Source organism: Megascapheus bottae, chromosome 15, assembly GCF_031878675.1.
Source record: "Megascapheus bottae isolate mThoBot1 chromosome 15, mThoBot2.hap1, whole genome shotgun sequence".
NCBI classification, from domain to species: domain Eukaryota; kingdom Metazoa; phylum Chordata; class Mammalia; order Rodentia; family Geomyidae; genus Megascapheus; species Megascapheus bottae.
In genome coordinates, this window is record NC_143523.1 from 13,747,050 (window position 1) to 13,765,094 (window position 18,045).

Here is an 18,045-nt window from a genome sequence, read left to right on the forward strand (position 1 = left end):
GGATTACATATGTGAACCAGAGTGCCCATAGCTTCATTTCTCACTTCTTATCCTGAAATAATAACTGAAAACTACCAGCATGGGACTGCATACAGTACTCAATTCTGTCCACCTTCTGATATTCACTGTCAGAGTGAACACAGCTGGTGCACAGGATTCTGGGAGACTACCACAGATCAATCCCAGTAAGACAGGTGCCATGACGGTAGGGGCAGCTGACATCGTTACCCCGGTCCTGATCTTCCCATGGGCCCTGAGCTCTTCTTTTTTCCAAGTGGATTAAACCATCCAACAGACAAAAGTGAGCTCCCCAAATGAGAAGGAGCCAGTGTCTGAAAACTGGAACTCCTCCAGGACTCGTGTGACTGTAGAGGATCTTATGTCTTCCCCATCCCATCTCCTTCTCTACCTGGGAAGCTGCCCCCGCCCCCAACACACACATCTTCCCCCACATAAACAGGGTGAGTCAGGAAGTAAGTATGAGACTACTGGAGAGATCAACCCAGCTTTATATCAGAGGTGAGGTGATCCAACTCCGCCTCGTCACGGGGTGACTCACCTCCATGCTGCCCTTTAAAAGGCACCATGGTTAACCCTGCAGTTCCTTCTGGAAAGAACCCAGAAATATGAGGTTTAGTCCTGGTCTACTTGCTTTGTTTTCTAAGAGAAGGTTGGGTCTGCCAAGAAGCCAGATCCCCAAGGCCAAGTGGGTGGGAGATAGAGTTTGGAAAATAAATGAGGTAACGAAAGCAAAGGTGGTCATTACCCACATGGTCATATATATTATATGGCTTGATTACCCTGTCCCCTTCCAGGGACCTGGCCCGTGTCCCTGCTCACTTCCTTCCTGCCTGGGTACCTCACAGCCAAATCTGTAGATCACGATTCCCTCCCCTTTAGGAGCTATTCGTTTTGAACCGTAAAAATGGGTCTTATTTCTAGCTTACCTGATGAGGTTATCAAGCTTTTCTGTTTAAAACAAAGTCCTTCATTATTTGTTTTTAATTCCTTTGCAAATTACAAAATGTTTAAGCCATTCCAATCTTTGGGGCATACATCTCATTAAATGTCAAATGCGTACACAAAAAGGAAATCCTTTTGAATCACAAGTAGAAAACTAGAGTGGGGTCTCTTCCGAAGAACACGAGAAACTCTTCCACAGGTTCTGAGGATGATGTGGCCTGCTTACCTATCAGTTCAGTTCAAGTGCTTCCCTTTATTCCTAATGCTAGTTCAGAATGAAAGTCATAGACAGGTGAGGGAAAAATAAGACCTTTCTGAACTTGACTAAGCATCAATATGATGAAACCAACTTGTAGGATAGCAAAGCCAAGAGCTTAGAGGGAAAGTAGCCCCTGGATCCAGCTAAACCTGATTGTCTCCTAAACCTGATCTTCACAGTTATGGATGAATACACTCATCTTCTCAAATCACACTGAATTCAGGTTGAAGATTAAAATCAGGAGTCAAACAGCCCAACCTTCTTAGCCAGATGGGCATCAGAAGTTATCTATGAATAAAATGGCAACATGCAAAGAAAAGAGATGCTCCAGAAACAAGTAAACAAAGACCTGTGAGTCCCCCTACCCCGAACACGATGAGAAGCTGGAGCAAGCATTTGGTACCTTCTTTATGAAGACAGCCTGAATGGGGCAGAGAGTATATACCTGCACAGCCATATGCCTGCTAAAACTGTCCCTAGAGCTTTGTGTCTTTAGTGTCACCAAAGCCCTGCCCTAATTTAAGATGTGGATTCATGCTAGGCACTGGAGGTTCACACCTGCAATCCTAGCTATTCAGGAGGCTGAGATCTGAGGGTGACAGTTGGAAGCCAGTGCAAGTAAGAACATTTGAGACAGACCAATCGACAGACAGACCCCCCCCCCACACACACACACAATGTGAATCCATGAAACAAAAAATAAACAGGCACCACAAATTCTTGAGAGGGCTAAAATCTGCCACCTGGCTTTCTCCAAAAACACTATTTGTGACATGATCTGCAGAGCTGCCATCACATCTTTTAGGGATGGTGGAATTATGAAGGAGAACAAAGCCTGGAAGCAGGCTGAGAGAAGGCAGGGGCTGGCAGGTGCCAGCCACTCTGGAGGCTCAGCACCTGGGGATACAGGGTGTTAATCAGACCTGCAGGCAGCCACAGGACTCAAGAAGAGAGGCATGCCACCCATAAAGTTGGGGCAGAATTTGCATATCCACTATCTTGCTTCCTTATGAGCTTTTCCCCCTTCAATAGGAGTTGGGTAATAGCCAAAGATAATGGAACAAAACAGAGCCCAGGGAGCTACAAAGTACAAATCACTCTGTTGAGAAAAATAAACAACAACACAGAAGATAAAAGATGGGCGGGGGGGAGGGGGGGGAGCTGGAAGGCATTTAAAAACCATAGAACACCAAAAACCAGGCAAGGCGGTACTTGGGTGCCCACTGTATTCCTAGTACTTGGGAGTCAGAGGGAGGAGGACTGTAAGCCAATAACACATTGTCTTAAGGGCAGGGGGGGCGGGGCGGGGGAGAGAAGGCTAAAGTTTCCAGAGCTAAAGGTTTTATATGGAGTGAAACTGGCTGATTTGGGGAGAATCTGAACTGATCTGGTAAGCAGAAAAGGAAAAGGCTAAAGTTTTATATTTTGTCTAGGAAAAGTTCCATGTGATGATCAACTCTGTGCATCACTTCAACGGAGCCAGACTCTTCCTATTACAGATGGGCCACATCCACTCAGCTGAAGGCCTGACTACCTCAGAAGGCATATCCCCAAATACAGAGAATTCCTCTGGCTTAAACGTGCTGGAGCTGGGACATTTTTCCCCTGTCTTTGGACTAGACTAAAATATCATCTCCTCCTGGCCCTTGTAAGCTACCAGCCTTGGGAAGGGAGTCACAGTGGCAGCTCTTCTAGTCCTTGAACTTTTGACTCATCTGTTCTTAAATGGAATGAGCCTTACAAACCATATAATCTGATTTGTTCTTTCCTATTCAGTCTTATATCTCTAAGCATAGATGCAAAAGGAACCACCCAGGTATAAATAGCTAGGAAAGTATGGGGACTGGTACCCTAATTTGAACAAAGCAAAAATCAACAACAACAACAACAAATCTCTATTGTAAGACAGTTCAGGGCTCTGTGCTCTGTGCCTACCATGGATGAATTTTCTTTTGAAAACTCATCTTTGAAGGACTAAGGAATCCAACAAAAAGAAGGCCAATGAAGGACACAGGTCATTCCACAAAAACCAGAGAACTGGTCAAAATGACAATTTGGAAACACTGGCAAGAAGGTAAAGCCCTCAATGTTTCTGTGCCATTTATCCATGTGTATACATCTACAAACAAAGAAGGACACTGAAAACTAGAAAAGCAATCCCAACTATTCAAACGATGAACAGTGTATCATCCCCTACACACACACACACACACACACACACACACACACACACACACAGACCTTGGAGGCAGTTGTGGTCTTCAAGGGTCATGCTGGTTTGGTTCAAGCACAGGGGCAAAAATTTCACCTCTTCTGGTGAGGTGGCTTTGATGAAAACTACTTGCATTTCAATATGTTGTTTGGCAAAAAAACTACATTCAGGCCTCTAAAGAAGCCAGGATCTTGTCATAGAAAATGAGCCCAGTGCTTTCCCAAATCAGGCAGGACTCCATTGTTAATACCGTCTTGTTAATAATACATGGCTATTTGTGTTATCACTGGTCCAAACATGTAAGCCTGTGTGAGGGGCCGGGTGTACACAGGTGTGTGTACTCATAGGCAGAAGCATCATGGAGTACAATGTCCCCATATACAGTCAAGAATGGCGAATGCCCCCCGTCAGCCACAGCCACTCCCTCTTCCCATACACCTGTCTCCCGGTCACTCAGAGTTAGGATGAACTGGCACAGAAGACTACAGGAGTAAAGTCAGCCTTCACCTATGCGGACCTCAGGGCATGGATCCAAGCAGATGGCAAGAAAGAATGAGCACCAAAGTGAGTTTGTGTGCAATCTACCCCTGCACTAACCATTATACATCCTCAACCTCTGCACAGACTTGAATGGGGCCCCGTATCATTGCACCCCACGCACTAGCCATGTACCCTGACTCTCTGAGCTAGTTTGTCATTAAATAAGGGTGCTGGGCACTGAGTGTCTTTTTACAGAATTCTGCAGGAGACAGATGAGGGAACCCACAGGGTCCTTGAATACAGGGTATCCAGAAGCCAAGTGCCTCCTTCCCCCTGATATAACCATTACATAACAAGAGGAGGAAAAGCAACACACTCAGTGTAGATCTCTTTTTACCACACACTGTCTCTGTGTGGCCAAGAGGAAATATTTTAGAGACAAAAAATTTCATGAATGGGATGTTGCTGTATATTTTGAAATGTGCTGGTAGCTTAAAAAAAAAAGTCTTGTTTGTCTACCCTTTGGGGGGGGTGGGGGGGAATCTATCCATCAAACATAGTGAATACAGAGATAAGATGTGCTTTGTTCAAATAATGAAAGAAAGGTAGATAGGAATAGTTGTTTAAAAAGGATTCTTTGTGGATAGGGTGGTGTGGGGGTGGAGAGAAAACTGGGAAGAGTATTCTCATTACCTAACTCACATAACTTCAACCCCTCTGAATATCATCTTTTTAATAACAATTTATTTTATTTTTAATCGTATTTTAGTTAGGGTAATATATAAAGGTGTTACAGTTACATTTGTCAGGTAATGGGTACATTACTTCTTGAATATTGATACCTCTTTTCCCATGTTTTTCTAACACTTAAACTATTTTTTAATATGATAAAGGATTTTAAAGAAAAAAAGGAAAAGAGGAGTTACTAAAGTAACTGAGATGCCTTGGGTTGTTCATCAGCACCGACACTAACTTGGTTCTACACCTCAAGGTCAAGCGTTTTCTAGGATAAAAAGGTAATGAGTGAGGCCAGGCAAGGTGGCTCATGTCTATAATCCCAGCTATTCAAGAGGTGATCAGGAAGATCATAATCTGAGGCCAGTCTAGACCAAAAAACAAGACAGAAAACCATCTCAACAAAAATAAGCCAGTTGTGGTTTTTCACATCAATAACCATCCTACACAGGAAGCACAAACAAGAGGACTGTGGTCCAGACTGCCCAGGGCAAAAGCCCTGAGACCCCATCTAAAAAATACAACAGAGGCAGGAAGGAGCCAAGGGCGTGGTGGCCTAAGTGCTAATGTCCCTGCCTAGCAAGCAGAGGACTCATGTTCAAATCTCAGGACTGAGCCCCACCCAAAGGGGGCTGGAATTGGGACACAAGCCAAGATGTGCAAAAAATAACGAATGAAGCTCTTACAAATGCAGCCGCAACTTTAAGCCAAGTCCATTAGAAGACAAACTTCTGCGGACTGAAGCCACCAGTGTACTACTCCCATTTGTCTCCAGGGAGTGAGGGATCCAGGCGAACGCGGGCTAATGGATGAAGCTTCTCCCCCAACTTTTCTAGCACAGGGAACCAAGCGCTCTAGATCCTAAGACCCTAATCTCTCCTGTAAAACTGTGCCCATCAAAGAAAACAGAAGCAGGGGACTGAAGTGGGGCTTAGTGGTAGAGTGCTCACCTAGCATGCACAAAGCCCTGGGTTTGATTCCTCAGTACCACATACATAGAAAAAAGTGGTGCTGTGGTTTAAGTAGTATAGCAATATCCTTGAGAAAGCCCAAAGACAATGCCCAGGCCCTGAGTTCAAGCTCCAGGACTGGAGAAGAAGGGAAGAGGAGGAGAGGGGAAGGGAGAGGAGGGGAAGGGAGGGGGAGAGAGAGATAAGAGAGACAAAGAGAGGGAAGGAGGGGAGAAGGGGGAGGGAGAGAAGCAGATTCACACGTGGGAGCACAACATGCGAGACAATTCATTCCCCTATTGAACCAGCTCTGGAAGAATGTTCTGTGTATCCAGTTTGAAAGGTGACATTGTGCTGTGCTTATAACAACATTCTTGTTCAAGTCCCTTTTCCCAAGCAAGCTTTGGGAGGGAATGTTGGCCTGTCTTGTCTACTGAGAAGGCCACTGTGCAGAAGGATAAGGCTTAGAACGTTGGATGTGAACCTGTAGCTGCTAAGCAATCGTTTACTTCCAAAGCTGCTGAAGATGGAAATGAGAGATGGTAAAACTGCACGTGGTGCTTGGGTAGGTGGGAAGTTTCTTTAGCAAAGATTTTGCTAAAGAAAGCAAAATGAAATTTCCCTATCAATGAAAGCCAAATGTTTTAACATGCAAATAACAGGTTTCTAGAGCAACCCCAGAATTTTCCTTGGAACTGTGTTGGTAATTCACATCTTGTTAGCCACAGGAACCCCAATTATGCCCTCTTTTTCCCCATTTCTACTAAGCAATCATTAGCATTAGATAATAACATACTATTTTTCTGCTAATCTGTTTCCTGACAACATCAAACTCCACAGGGTCTTCGTGCTGTAATAACTGAATAATTGCGCAAACAAGGGCTAATTTCTGAGAAAGAATGTGATTTCAACCTTTTCAGGTGTTTATGAAAAACAAACCATTTGGTTGAGAAGTATCACAGTAAATAAATTAATTGCAGAAAGTATATTAAATTGAGATGGATTGTTAAAGATGCTTTCTAGATATTATAAAAGCAAGAATCACAATGGAGTGCATAAAGTTGAAACTATTTTTTTAAAGATTCCCATACAGTGCTCGCTTCGGCAGCACATATACTAAAATTTGAACGATACAGAGAAGATTAGCATGGCCCCTACGCAAGGATGACATGCAAATTTGTGAAGGGGAAAAAAAAAAAAAGATTCCTATACACAGGATAACCTTGATGCCATTCAATTCAGAATGGAAACACAAGCAACTCCGAGGTGAGCTTGCCACCGCCACAAATATCCCCTGCTTCAAAATGACATTATAACTCAGGCATAAGCTCCAGAATGCATCACTCTCTTTCCGGTCCAACCAGATGTGCTACAGGCATCCACAATGGCCCCTGACAACTATGGAGGTATGATCAAAGGTTAAACCAAGCTGACATAGCTGCTTTACAATTCATTCTTTGGAGTATGAGATCTGATCTGAGATACATGATTTTTGGTGAAACCCAAGGCTGGAACTATCTCCTAATCCAAACAATGGTACCTGTATTAGTGAAAATTAACTGAAATAGATCCTGTATGTATCTGACATGTGGGTGTTTGTATATATAGAGGGAAGACATCAGAGACAGAACACATATGAACTTTAGAAACAGTCAACCCATCTTGCCCTCATTTCTTCCAACCAGCAAATGAGCAGACCACAGCCACTGCAGGGCCCTAGATGAGAATATGTCCAATATTCTCATGTTTAGATGGTCCTGAGCTACCATCCATCTTTTCAGGTTTTCATAAGACTCATAAATCAAATGTGTAGCCAATAAAATTAAATTTTAGGCTTTCCTTGGTGAGTTCCTACTCCAATACCGTAAGAGATACGTTGGGAGCCAAAAAGTGCCCTGGAGGGCAGTGATCATAACTGATTTACAAAGCAACCAGCCCAGGAGGATTCCATCCTGAGCAAGGAAACTCTAGGCCACATTAGGCAGGAAGTACATCTGAAGAGTGAATCTCCCTATCTCCATGATGTAAACATACCTGTACTTCCTAATACTTAAACAGGTAAAATCAACGCCATTCCCCCACCCCCCCAACAGTACACAGAAAGAAAAGCAAACACAAGACAAGAAGACTCCTCAAGCTGGAAATAACCTCTCCAGATCACCTCCCCATGTGAGTTGACTGATAATCAACCCCACCAGGAAGGATTACCACCAAAAGAAAAAACAAAAAACCAGAGACAAAGGGGATAGATAACTCCTGGAGATAAAGTCTAAGTCCTTACAGAAAGAGTAACCTAGAAATCCTAACCATTTCCTTGATTAAAGGTCTTTATGCTTCCAAGAGCATGAACTCTGAAGTCATCTTGCACTGCTGTTCCTGGTTGAGATACATACTGGTTAAAATGTGTTCTACTCAACTCCTGGACATCTCTGGACCCTACATGCTCACTACCATGAGAAGAATTAACTTATTAACTTCTCAAACAGGGAATCCAGAAAGCTTCAACATGTAAAGTAAATAAATGAACTACCTAAATATTTTTGAATCACTATAATGTGGTTCATCTATACCGTGGAATATTTTTCAACCATTCAGTGAAGCGCATCACAGCTGAACCTTGAAAATACTCCAGGTGAGAAGGATGCCACTCACAGAAGGACACAAATTCCCATGAGTTCACGTATCTACTAGATGCTCAGACCAGGCAAAGCCAGAGAGAGAAAAGGTAGACATACAGAAGTCATAAGAAATGGAAGGAAAGTCATGGGAGTGGATAGCTAGTAGGTGGAAGGGATTTGGGAGAGGTAGATGCGGCAACATGGATGAAAATCTCACTCTGTAGTGCTGGTTGCTCAACTCTATCTATACTAAAATGCCACTTCAAACAGTGAGTCCAACAGTATGCAAATAAGATTTTTCCCCCCAATTCTAGAGTCTAAATTGACATAACCGCCACTAGCTCATCTCTGGGTAAATGCTTTATATTTAACTCGAAGCACATTTTCTTGGAAATGAAATAACATGACTGGCAACCAGGCAGGACAAGAATTAGTATCCTTGTTTTACAGGGGAAAGGCAGAGGTCTAAGCTTCTGTTTTCTTTCACTGGTTGGCTGGATTTTTGCAGAACATGAGGGAAAAGACCATAAATTATAGGAGAGGGCTGGGGGTCACAGGTCATCTGTCAAATTGGGTGGGTGGGGGGGACTGATAGCTCTTTCAGGATGTCTAAAAATGTATGGGGCTGGGCCATACAGACAATGCTACTAAACAAAAGACACTTATATGATTGGATTGGGATTCCATAGCCTAAGATTAGGGTTAAACAATTTAGCTAGGAAAGCCTGAAAGGGGGAGCATCTCCCCTTTAGTTGCTATCCGGAGGGGTGAAAATGCACCCAATTAGATCTGTCCATATAATTTTCACATCAAACATCCTGTTCTCTGAAAGGCAACTAATGGCACGGGAGCTGTGGATTTTCCCAAGTCCTCCACAGCAGTGACAGCCCTCTGCTGCAGAGCCACTTAACATAACAGAAGGTTAACGTGGGAGCCACAAACACTTGCTTTTCTTAATTTACACCTTTCATTTACTTCCCCAGAAATGTCACGCAAGAGCCACCAAATCTATGATGTACTGTCAATAGATGATTTGTTTTAAGAGCAGGATTCAGAAAGCAAAATATGGGTCCTAAAAGGTAATGTGGAGCTGGGGGAGGGGGGGAGAAGAGGGAGGGAAAGAGAAAGAAAGCTTTGGAATTTTCAGAGAAACAGCTTTGGGGTTGAGTCTCTTCATTTAAAAAAAAACTATTGGGTAACTAGATAATGCAGGATTCTGTGATTTTTTTTAAAGAATGTTTCAGTACAACACTAAGCTATCTTTTAAGAACATACAGCACAGGGCAACATTAAAAACAAAACAAAACACAAAAACAAGTTCAAATGTGCATTTGCAAACTGAGTTGTCATTCTTTTTGGAGATCTTTTTCTCTGTGTCTTCTTAGTTTATTCTTCAGTCATTCCCATAAACACTTCTATTAGAGTGAGTGTTCCCTGGCATCTGGACAGTTCTCTGCAGTTGGGAAGTGCCCAATGGCACCTGGATTCTACCCCCTGGGTGATGTAGCACCCCATGCCACCCAGCTGTGACAGCCATAGTGGTTTCCAGCTAGCTCTGCAGTAGAGCGACACAGTGGAAACAGCTGAGTTAAAGGTAGCTGGTAAGATTCTTTCAGAAGTGGGCAGATGCTCAGATTGAAAATACTCAGCTCTGGAACCAAAGCCAGCACAAGAGCCTTCAGCACCCTCCCCCAACAGGGTAAATGAATGTAAGAAGCCTAGGATTGATTCTATCAAGGCTAGGATAGTGGAAGGTGTGTGTGTGTGTGTGTGTGTGTGTGTGCCGATATGTCCGGGATGGTGTTGAGGCCTCTTGAAATGATAGAGTTTTAAGAATGTGCTCAACCCTAACAATCTGACCCTCCAGAAAACTCCAACCACACACACACACACACACACACTGAAGTTTTTGGAAAGAAGGGGACTGATAGTAGCAAGTTGGCAAATGATGGTGTTTTTATCTCTGATCTCCTTAAAGAAAGACTCCAAAGTATAAAATCATAAAATGAACCCATGTCTTAACTCATAAATCTAAAATGTTCTGAATAAAGTCAGTCCAAGTATCTAAAAAAGATCCAAGGTGAGGTGTGGGCTCAAGGAAGAATGGCGCTGGTGCTGGCAGCCCAGCTGACCTTTGGCATATGATTCAGCCTGGGACAGCTCTCCCCAGCCACCCACTGTGCACACGCACACGGGAGCGCGTGCGCGCGCGCTCACACACACACACACACACACACACACACACACACACACACACACACACCTCTGCAGCACACAACCAAGAGCCTGCAGAGGCTCAGACTCGGGATGGATAAGGTACAGGCTCTGCATTCACCAGGGCCTCCAAGCCAGTGCAGAGAAATGCTCCCCTGTATCACCCTCATTTCTGGGGTGTGGTCTGTCTTCCAAATGCTAGGCCAGCAACTCTTTCAGGAGTGGCCAGGCCACAAGGAAGGGCGGTGGGCCAGCAGCAGGCAGCAGGGCCTGACAGTCTGGCAAAGTGATTCATGCTGAAGAGAACAGGCTGGGAAGGGAAGGCAAAGGGGAGGGAAGCGTTGAGAATGCCTTGTAAACCTTAACATCCAAACACCCATCATCATAAAAAATTAAAAAATAAACAGGCTGAATGTCACTAAGGTAACTGGATGACTTTCTCTGTGGGACCCAGGCAAGAAGGGAACTTGAACTCTGCCTGTGGTCAGATCTGTAGATTGCAAAGACATTAGCTTGAAAAACAATAGAGACCCTCTCGTGATCTGCCACTCTGTACCTCAATCTCCCACACCCATGACCACTCAGCTCTGCTACAAGCAGGCCTGGCTGGCCATCAGCATCCTGGTGGCCACTTCCACTCTGCTGGGGAAGGGCGGGGGGTGGGGGGTGCAGCGTACACAGCCGCAACAGTGCTGCTATTCTAGCTCAGAGCCTGGAATACCACACATGAATTTCTTAAGAACTCCTGAGGGCTGGGCACTGGTGCTCCTAGCTACTTAGAAGGCTGAGATCTGAGTCACAGTTCAAAGCAAGTCTGTGCAGGAAAAGTCCAGACTCTTATCTCCAATTAACCACCAAAAAGCCAAAGTGTGGTTCAAGTGGTAGAGTGCCAACCATGAGTGAGGCAGCTAAGGGACAGTACTCATGCACTGAAGATCCAGTACTGATACATTTGTATGTGGTACATGAAGGAAGAGAGAAAGGGAGAAGAGGGGAAGGGAGGGAGGGAGGGAGGGAGGGAGGGAGAGAGGGAGGGAGGGAGGGAGGGAGGGACCAACTTTGAGCCAGGTATGATGGCTCAAGTCTGTAACCCTAGCTACATGAAATTAATAAATCGAGTGTCCAAGGTTTGAAGCTGGTTTGAAGTTCCCAAGACTCCATCTCACTCAATGGCTGGGCATGATCATGTACACTGCTAACCAAAACTATAGGAAGAAGCACAACGGCTGGGTACACCTGTTGTCCCAGCAACACAGGTCAGGAGATCATAGCCCAACCCAGCTCAGCCATAAAGCAGAAAGGGACGGAGGCCTGGCTCAAGGGGTGAGTTCCTGCCTAGCAAGCCCAAGGCCCAGAGTTCAATCCCTCAGTACCACCTGACCCTCTCAACAAAAGGATCCTTAACAACCAAGGTCTCTACATTCTTGCTTAACACTGAGAAAAATCTCAGAGCCATGGCTTACCTTCTCCCCTAAAAGTTAGCAGATTGCTAGCAGCTAGAATCAAACTTTATAGCGCCCCCCAAGATAGCTCTCAACTCTGATCAAAACATCTCATCACCAGTTTGCCAAGCACGGTCCATTTACACTGGCTTCTTTTATGAAATAGTTTAAAAGGAAGTGCAGAATTTGAAAAGCCTTCCTACCCCTGATCCCTTCAATGAGTTGTCTGGTGGCAGGGACAGTAACAACTCCCCCCACCCAGGCCCCCCGCCCATACACACACAAACGCATCTCCAGACTCTGATCGACAGGAATTCGCTCATGTCAGGAGGGCGTGGAAATCCTCCATGAGTATGCCTGGTGGCTGGCACCACCTTGTTGTCAGGGCCCCCAGGCTGGCCAGGACAAATCTCCCTAGATTGGTGAACACCAGCTTGCAAATAAATCACCTGGCCATCTGCGGCTCAGCTCCATTTCAGTTCAGACACCAGCCGGGTTTGGGCCCATGCCCAGTTCCAACACTGATAACATTCCTGCAGCTGCTGCTTGAGTAGCAAGAAAGGTGCTCCATCTCTCCCGGCAGAGTGTGAGCTGTAAAGGCAAGACTGACACAACTTTCCTCAAACTCCTCTGAAGTGCCTTTTAGCAGCAGGGGAACCAACACAATCCTCATCTACTCTGATGTCACCAAGGACAAGTGCTCCATCTTCTCCGTCCTGGTGTGCCTCCAAGCAGGTACAAGTAGGGTGAATGCCCACTTAACACTATCCCTGCCAATACTGGGGTGACCAGTGCCAGGCTGCCTCCACCAAACATTCTATGGTTCACTTTGACACGGCTCATGTCCACTCACAAGGTCAACCCAGAGATCTCCGTCTTCCCGCTTCTTATAGCAAATGAGGGAGTGAGGCAAAAGAGGGGGGAAAGAAAGAAGAATTGATGGCTTCCTGGAAGCCAGGGTTAGCGAAGAGCTTAGTTGCATTCTGTCAGAAGTCCCTAGAAATCCCTCATACTATGAAAGAGTCCTGTCATTAAAACCATCTATCCTCTTATTCCATTGATAAACTTCCAGAACAGACAAAATCCATGGATGTAGTCATTGCCTATGACTGGGGGGGTTGTGGAAAGTAAGGAATGAGTGCTACTGAGCCTTTGGGCTTTGTGGAGATGTGCTAGCATGTTCTAATAAGGACTGGGGTGATGGTTCTACAACTCTCACACTTACCATCACCACCAAATGCATCATTTGAATAGGTGAGCCATATAGTTTGTGACTTATATCTCACCAAATCTGGATTTATGGCTTTGTTGTTGGTTTCTCCAAGGGCTGGGCATGGTGGCTTATACTGTAATCCCAACTAGTAGGGAAATACGCTAGGAAAGATTGTTCCCGCCTCTAGCCCTAGCTATACAGTAAGCAGGGGTAGGAAGATCATAGTCCAAAGCTGGCCTACAGGGGAAAATGGCAGACCCTAACTAAAAAATGATGAAAATCCAAATGGGGAGGGATGGCAGAGGAAGCCTGGAGGTACAGTTCAAGGGCTAGAGCACCAACTTAGCAAGCAGGAAACCATTAATTCAAATTCCAGGATCACCAAAAAAAAAAAAAAAAAGATTTTTTAAAACAAAAAGTTCCTCCAGCATGAGCCATAACATAGAGTTTTGACCTTCCCTTGGCTGAGTCACCTTCACATATTATCTTTGGGAGACTCAGGTGCTTGAGAAGTAGGTAGGTGCCTCATATGGTGATAATCATATCTTAGAGCCATCCCAGCAAATTTGCAAGGGCCTGGCACACAACAGGCATGCCAGATATGAAGGTCTACCTCAAACACCCTCCTTCAAGGCTTTCCTAGAGGAAGTGCAAGGTGTGGCCAACTCCTGAGATAGCAGGACAGACATGGACCTGTGGTGGATTGTAGTGGATGGAATATAATTGCTTTTCTCAGCATCCTTCCTCACTTTCATTCATTACAGTTGGACCTTTTTTTTTTTTTTTTTTTTTGGCCAGTCCTGGGGCTTGAACTTAAGGCCTGAACATTGTCCTTGGACTTTCCTCAAGACTAGCGCTCTATCACTTGAGCCATAGCACCAGCACCACTTCCAGCCTTCCTTGCGGTACCGAGGAATTGAACCCAGGTCTTTGTGCATGCTAGGCAAGCACTCTACTACTAGGCCAAACTCCCGGCCTGGACCTAATTCTTTTTAAATAAATAAATTTGTTGAAGACTCAGGAACTTCATGGAGGCTCCACCTTGCAAGGACACATTCCGCCTGAAAACATGGTGCATCACTATCTCCTGGGTCAGAGGCCTCCTGCAGCAGCCAGGGCCAGAGCAAACAGGCCATTTCAGTTTCGATGGAAGGTGGAGTCCATGACTGGATCTTGGTCAAAATACACAGAGAAGGGAGAAAATAGATACCAAATACACTCATAGAACGATTGAGTTTCAATAAATACAAAATTAAGTAAACTGAATTCCTTCTAATTCCCCCACTGAGGTCCCTCACACCTCCCTCTCATATAACCCAAGGGTACCCTCCCCCTATCTTCTTATACATCATTCTTTCTTCCTTGATATACTGATTGGCTCAGTGAGAAAGATGCTTCCATGAAATTTTTGCTGAGGGCATCTGAATAAAGGTTGGCTTTCACCAATCTTCTGTGAAGGTAAGAGACCATGACCACCACCTCACCTAAGAAGTCCAATAGGAAAACAAACAAACAAACAAACAAACAAACACGGATAAAGAAAAGACACAGAGTCATTGCCGGGCCTGATGTCCCCTTGTGAGGACAGCATTGCAGATGTCCCTAAGACAACATTGATCTCTGCTGATGCCAATGGCTGGCTATTGGAGTCAATGGTTCCCTTGTTTGCTTGGTCTCTGACCCCTGTCACAGTTTCATTAGATAAGACTTTCCAACTTTAGAAAGGGGGAGGAGTTTCCACATTCCACAGCTTTCTGGTCACATAGGTAATGAGGACATTATGATCAGAACTGCCCATTCCAGAATTTTGTCCCAACTTATTATTCCTATTGAAACCCTCTGCCCTGGAACAGGGCATCCAAGGTGTCAGTGAGGCCCTCACCTGGGCCTGATGGGGTTACCACCAAAATACCATGCACACATTCAAACAAGTCAACTGAAAACACAGAAAGCCCTCTTCCACGCAAATACCAAACACGGACACCTTGTGACATCCGTGGGAGTCTCTCCCTTGCCACGTCCCCAAGCCATGGCTTTCTTAGCAGATAGAACAGAACACACAGCTTATATGAAGTGAATCTGAAGTCAGAAAACAAGTGGGATACCGCGTTTATCTCACTTCTTCAGAATTTGATATCAGGACCGGTGCAATAACTTAGCAAACAGCCAGCCCTCTCTCATCACCAAAATAACCCTTGTGATTAGAGTTCTAGACACACAAACCTTCCACAGGCAGAAGACAGTACTAGAATACTTTAATTTGCAAATGCTCATCCTAAATAATGTAGCTCTTGCCATCTCCAGGAAAGAAAAGTATGTACCACTCCTTCCTAGTATCTGTCTTAGCCACTAGCACTGTCTATGGGGCTCAACTCAGAGCCTAAGCTTTCCAGGAGATGACAAGTCCTGGACTGCCTTCTGTAGGCACTGTACCAGCCCTCTCTACTAACTGTACCTCACCAAGGGCAGCCAGCCTGGTCAGTGGCTAGTAATACTGTCTGACATATCTCTCTTCCCCTCCATCCATAAGCATGATCCAATTATTGTTCATTGTTTTTATATTAGCAACTATAAGAATAAAAGAGAGCCCAAGGTAAAGGACAGCTAGAGGGCATCCATGAAGTTTTTTGGGTTGTTTTTGCTTTTGTTTTTGAAGTCATAATAGAGTATGAACAGGCAAAGGGAAAAGGGAAGGGAAAAGGGCTAACTATAAGGCCAAGCAAATCCAGTGAGGCACCGAAGACTGGTGTCAATGTCTACTGCTGGACCCCTTTAAACTGCCTGGGATCCACAACCACCTCCCGCCCATATGACTTTCTGAGGCCAACATCCCAAAGTCATTTAATGCTTGAGTTCTGGATGTTGTGAATTCTAGCACCACGGCAGAATTTCTTTTCCTGATTCCTGTTCCACCTTATGATCACTCTTCAGGACTCACAGGAGCAGCCGCTGCCCTGCTTCTACTTCCCCTTCTCAGCCCCTTTCAGTATCCTGGATCATTCACAAAGGCCTCTGAGCAATCCCCTTTCAGAGATGCCACCTAAGTCCTGAAGTGAGAATCCTCCAGTAGGTATGTGGGCTACAGGAAGCAAAGTAAAAGTAGACCAAGATGACGAGTTAAAAACTGCCAACCCACCTCCAACCCCCATTTCAAAAGGGAAAACATGCAAAAGCCTACCTAAAGTCATGCACACACAATAAGTTCATGGGTTGTGCTAAGAACAGAACTCTGGCTCCTAAGGTCTGGATTCAGCACTCCTTTTCTGCCCCAGAATTGAACTTTCAACACACTGAAAAGTTTTTATGAAATGGCCAAACCCTAGCTCCACTTTCTCATATAATCTAGCAGGAAAAAAAAAGAAATATACTGTTTCTTAGAAGCCCAACCCCCAAAAAAAGCTTGGCCACAGAGGAAAATATAGCTGAGTATTTGTGGGGAGGGGTATAAAAAGGGGTGGGGAGGTACAAGGAAATTTCTAGATAATAAAATCACTTTCTAACCCCAAACTGACTCATAATTAGAAGCCCAGAACCAATTATTCTGATATTAGTCAATTCTACACTACAATCCAAGCACTTGAAAAAAATTTACTTTGGCTTGAGTATTACCAGAGGGAGGGAAAAAATCTTCTGCCAGCAAGCAGTCTGTAGTTCATTTCTTTGTATGACAACCTCAATACCCAGAACTGCAGGCCTCCTGGAGCCCATCCTATAGGCTCTTAGCTGGTGAATTTAGTTCAAGGTCCTCAAAGTATAGATCATTGTCCAATTCACATAATATGTTAATAACCACGGGCTATTATGTTGATTTATTCAAAACCGCTCACAGCAGAAATGCATATTCTCTGGGTCATTCTTCAACTACATGTTCAAATGCATCACACTTATGGTAAGGTTAACGTGGGTGCCCGTTCTTCCCAATAGAATACACAAGAACAGCAGTATATTAAATGCTCTAATATCTCCTTCTGATAAAGACTCTATGTCCATTGTTCCCATTCATGCAGCCGTCTAACTCCTCCCAGTAGGGAGATGGGCTAAGGAAAGGTTGGGATGCAGAGATGTTTTCAATGGAACGCATATGGAGAGGCAAGCTGGCGGGGCAGTCCAGCCTCATGCTCTATCAATGCTAGCAACTCTCTTGAACAGTCAAAAACAATGAGAACCTTTGGAACTACAAAATATTATTTAAAGAATCCCACAAAAAACAGTCAGCAGGTTCCTGGCAGTACTGATGTGAAGTAGGCCACACCTAGTAACTTGCAGTTTGTCACTACTCTTTCGAGCTGGAGCAAGCACATAGGCTGTCCCGTGTGCTTTGGATCACCCCATGTGACCAAAAATGGGCTCCCCAGTTTCTTCTATAGGATTCTTTGCAACTTAGATTCATCAGCTTCTGTTCTCAGTGTATTCCCATACAAGCTTAAGCATCTCTTCCCCTGAAATACCCATTGTTTGTCTAGCTACATAGTTCTAAAATTTAGGCAGATAAATCGATCCCTGAGAATGTCTTACTCAGGGTATTCCCTCACAATTCATGATGTATTAGAATTGAGAAGACAGTGTTGAAAAACAGCAAAGCTCAGATCCCTTCAAGCTGCATTTTCTCTGGCTGCTTCTGGCCTTCCTGTCCTGACATCATCCAACGAATAAGAATGATGGTGTCCTCACACTGATGAGAACAACATTATCATATGCAAAGAACTCCCGAGTATCAAAAACAAGCCCCCTCCAAAGGCTAGGCGTAGTGGTAGAAAGGGAGCGATTCTCTGTCCATCAACCCACCTGACCCTCACATTAATTTTTTTTTTGGAGGGGGCAGTCCTGGGCTTGAGCTCAGGGCCTGAGCACTGTCCTTGGGTTTTTTCAAGGCTAGAATCCTACCACTTGAGCCACAGTACCACTTCTGGCTTTTCCCATGCATGTGGTACCAAGGAATTGAACCTAGGTCTTTGTGCA

The 18,045-nt window shown here is 44.7% G+C and overlaps 1 protein-coding gene and 1 non-coding gene across 45 annotated transcripts in view; one reads left to right on the forward strand and one right to left on the reverse strand.

The window, feature by feature from the left end:
• Tcf7l2 (transcription factor 7 like 2) overlaps positions 1-18,045 on the reverse strand; it is a 202,743-nt gene that overhangs the window by 74,222 nt on the left and 110,476 nt on the right. The window lies entirely within an intron of this gene.
• On the forward strand, positions 6,692-6,798 carry LOC150053828 (U6 spliceosomal RNA). Its single transcript, XR_016537965.1, has one exon. It is a non-coding gene; the product is annotated as a U6 spliceosomal RNA (small nuclear RNA).